A 4,598-nucleotide genomic window follows, 5' to 3' on the forward strand; every position below is an offset into this window, starting at 1 on the left:
TGGAAACTCTGGACCTTCTACCAAGGAAACTGGAACCACTTACCGCCTTTCTATATGGTTTTATTGGATTCTCAATCACTGTCAATTCTATTCATAGTTCCTAGGCTAAAGAATTCTCCTATAAAGTGGAGTGACTTGAAATCAAGTAAGGGTTAGGATGTTTAGGCAATGCACATGGAGATTAGAAAGCTGAGGCAAGATTTCTGGAAGTTCTTTCTCTTTTTATCACTGGAGCTAGTCTAGGGAAGGAAAACACTAAGTATTCAGGACAAATCATAAATAACCAAAATAATATTTTGCATCTGGCACTGTATGACATCTGTAAGATACTAAAGCTGTCACCTCTTCAGGTGGTTTTTAGATGATCTCCCAACACAAAAAAATTTTGTTCAGATGAACTCAAATAAGAAAGTAAATCATGAAATGCTATGAAAGGTAGAAACTAGATGCCAAATGTAGTCTAGGAGTTGTCTATATGAATAAAAGTGAAGTCTTGGAGATTTCCCAGAGAAAGGCTGTGACATTACTGAAATAAACTGTGTCTATGAACTACAAATATTTGTCAGCATTAGCCCTCCAGAGTGTCTTCCTTTTCCTCAACCATTTCTAGCCTCCTAGGTCCAAAAGAAAGAATAAAAATGGAGAATCCCTTTAGAAGCATAAAGCTATAGCCAGAGAAGTAGGTAGAAGGGTGCAATTCCCAAAATCATATCTAGACTACTCAGCCAGGTAATACATGCTGAACAGCAAGGGGTATTGAAGGGTCATAGTTCCTGCTGTCTGCACTCAGGATTTCAGCAGAAAGTTTACTCATATGCCTCTAGGAGTACTAAAACCACACCTCTCCACACTCTGAAGCTGGATCCTTGGTACTTGTCTGAGGGCACAGTGAGAGTAAATCTGGTAAACTGAGTGCTCTGAGCAAAACAGACCAGGATCTGTGGGCAAGGGAGAAATCACAAACATGAGCTGTAGTGCCACATTCTGGAAAAAGGAAAAGACATTTTAGCTAGCAGATCTGGTTTCTGGTAAGAACCAGAGAAAATGCAATAGCTTATGAATACTGCCAGAAGAGAGAGCAAGAAGAGTTGAGTATGTGTACCCACATAAAGGCAGAGACATTCCCAGCTATAACCCTACTAACAATAGTATACTCCATCTAAAGGGAACTAGTAAAGGTTTAAGGAGATGTCTGTCTCTTCAAATGCTGAAGCAGCAATACAAACCTGTAAGAAACATCAAATATTAAGAAAACATTCCTCACCTAAAAATAACAAGAATTCTCCAAGAACCAAGTTGAAAGGCAAAGAATTATGAGATCTAGCCGATAAAGAGTTTAAAACAGCCATTTCAAAAACACTTAATGAACTACAAGAAAAGTCAGAAAAAAAATTCAATGGGATCAGGGAAAAAAGAACACAACGAGATATTTACCAAAGAGATAGAAATTATAGAAAAGAACCAAATAGAAATTCCAGAGCTAAACAATTCAATGAATGAAATGAACAATGCAATAGAGAGCATCCTCAGTAGAGTAGAGCCAATGGAAGACAGATGAGTGAGCTAGAGGACAGGAAGTTTGAAATAACCCAGTGAGAGCCAACCAAAGAAAAAAGAATGAAAAAGAACAAAGATAACCTACATTATCTATGGGATAATTGAAGCTCAGAAGGAAAACAGATGGAGAAGGGGGAACAAAATGTATTTGTTTTGAGGAAGATTAGCCCTGAGCTAACTGCTGTCAATCCTCCTCTTTTTGCTGAGGAAGCCTGGCCCTGAGCTAACATCCACACCCATCTTCCTCTACTTTATATGTGGGACGCCTACCACAGCGTGGCTTGCCAAGTGGTGCCATGTCCGCACCCGGGATCCAAACTGGCCAACCCCGGGCTGCCGAAGTGGAATGTGGGCACTTAACTGCTGCGCTACTGGTCCAGCCCTGCAAAATGTATTTAATGAATAATCCTGAGAACTTCCAAAACCTGAGGAGATATTTAAACATCCAACTTCATAAAGCTAACAGATCATCCTATTATATCATGCCAAAGCACCTTCTCCATACACTTTATATTAAAAATGTCAAAAACAAAGAAAATGAGAATACTAGAAATAATCAAGGTCAAAAGATTATATCCTACAAATGAATCCCCTTTAAGCTTTCAGCAATTTTCTCAGCAGACATTCTACAAGCCAGGAGAGAGTGAATGACATGTTCATTGTTCAAGGATAAAATGGCGAGCCAAGAATACTCTCTCTCACAAAGTTGTACTTCAAATATGAAAGAGAAATAAAGACTTTCCTAGAAACACAAAAGCTGAGGTTGTTCATCACCACAAGACCTGCCTGGCAGGAAATACTAAAAGGAGTTATTTAAGCTGAAAGAAAAAGACACTAATCAGGGACATGAAAACATATGAAAGTATAGAAAAGAGTGATAAAGTTAAATATACAGTTACATATAACAACCCCTAATTCTGTAATAGCATGGTGTGTTAATCACTTCACTATAGTATAAAAGTGAAAAGTGAAGAGTATTAAAAATAATTATAGCTACTATAATTTGTTCAAGAATATACAATATAAAGGTAAAAAATTACATAAAAATATAAAAGATGAGAGTAAAACAGTACAGTTTTTTTTATGAGGAAGATTCACCCTGAACTAACATCTGTTGCCAATCTTCCTCTTTTGTTGTTTGGGGAAGATTAGCCCTAAGGTAATATCTATGCCAATATTCCTACATTTCTGCCCGACATTCAGGGCACTGAGGCAGAGCATGATGAACTTAACCACTATACCAGGGTGCTGGCCCCAAAAGGGGACAGCTTTTGTAGACAATTGAAGTTAAGCTGGTATCAGCATAAAATGGACTGTTTTCTCTATGAGATGTTTATGCAAACCTCATGGTAACCACAAAGCAAAAATTGAGAGTAGATTCAAAAAGTGGAAGAAAGAGGAAACAGAGCATACCACCTCAAAAAATCACCATTGTACAAATGTAGGCAGAAACAGATGAAAAGAAGAAAGAAGGGAATTAAAAGACAACCAGAAAGCAGTGAATAAGATGGCATTAGAAAGTTCTCGTGAATGAGTAATCACTGTAAATGTAAATGGATTGAATTCAGCAACAAAAGGCAGAGGACTGGGGATGCATAGAAAAACAAGACCCAACTATATGCCACCTACAAGAGAATCACTATAGCTTTAGGGCACACATAAGTTCAAAGTAAAGGAATGGAAAAGATATTCCATGCAAGTAGAAACAAGAACAAAGCAGACATTTTATATCAGACAAAATAGACATTAAGCAAAATATGGAAATAGGAGACAAAGAAGTTCATTATATAGTGATAATGGGGTCAATTCATAAGAAGATAAAATAAGTGTAAATATAAGAACACCAAAAATCAGAGCACATAAATATATTAAGCAAATACTCACAGATCTGAAGGGAGAAATAGGTAACAATACAATAACCGTAAGGACTTTAATAGTCCACTTTCAGCAATGGATACATCATCCAGACAGAAAATTAACAAGGAAATGTTGGACTTGAAACATACATTAGACCAAATGGACCTAACAGACATTTATGGAACACTGCCTTCAATAGCAGTAGAATACACATTCTCCTCAAGAGTAAACAAAAATTTCCAGGATAGATTATACAACAGGACACAGAAGATTCTTACAAAATTTAAGATCAAAATAATACAAAGTACCTGTTTTGACAAAATAGGTGAAACTAGAAATCCACAAGAGGAAAGCTGGAAAACCTAAAAATATGTGGAAAGTAAACAACACACTCCTGAACAACAAATGAGTCAAATCAGAAATCAAAGGAGAAAAGAACAAATTAAGCTCAAAATGAGTAGAAGGAAGGAAATAACAAAGAGCAGAGCAGAAATAAATGAAATGGAGAGCAGAAAAACAATAGAAAAAAATCGACAAAGAGCTGGGTTCTTTGAAAAGATAAACAAAACTGACAAACCTTCAGCTAGACTAAGAATAAAAGTTAGAAGACTCAACTAAATGAAACCAGAAATGAAAGAGGAGACATCACAAGTGATAGTACAGAAATATATAAGATCATAAGAGACTACTATGAGGGATCATATGCCAACAAATTGAATAATCTAGGAGAAATTAATGATTTACTCAAAATAGACGTCCTATTAAGACTGAATCGGGGCAGATGTCATCAAGATGGCGGCATAGGCAGACTCTGAACTCATCTCCTCCCATGAACAGAACCAGGTTACAATCATTTTTGGAAAAATTACCCTGGATAGAAAACTGAAAACTGGATAAAAAGAACCCTCACAACAAGGGACAGTCCTGACTAAGGCAGAAGGGGCAGAAATTCCTGCTGGAGAGGAAAAAAGCCGCCTTCAGAAGCAGCAGAGTTTCTCATCCAGCCAGGCAGAAGACACCCTAAGGTAGGCAGCCCTCCCTGGAAGAGTGATGTCTGGAGCGGGGGCCTGATACTGCTATAAGCATCCTTCAGACTCAGCACAACTGAGATGAGGGTCTTACTATCTGGCTTTGCCGGATATTAACTGCCGCAGGGAATACCCCCAGAAAAGCTATTGGATGAA

Source organism: Equus caballus, chromosome 12 (genome assembly GCF_041296265.1).
Source record: "Equus caballus isolate H_3958 breed thoroughbred chromosome 12, TB-T2T, whole genome shotgun sequence".
In the NCBI taxonomy this organism is placed as follows: domain Eukaryota; kingdom Metazoa; phylum Chordata; class Mammalia; order Perissodactyla; family Equidae; genus Equus; species Equus caballus.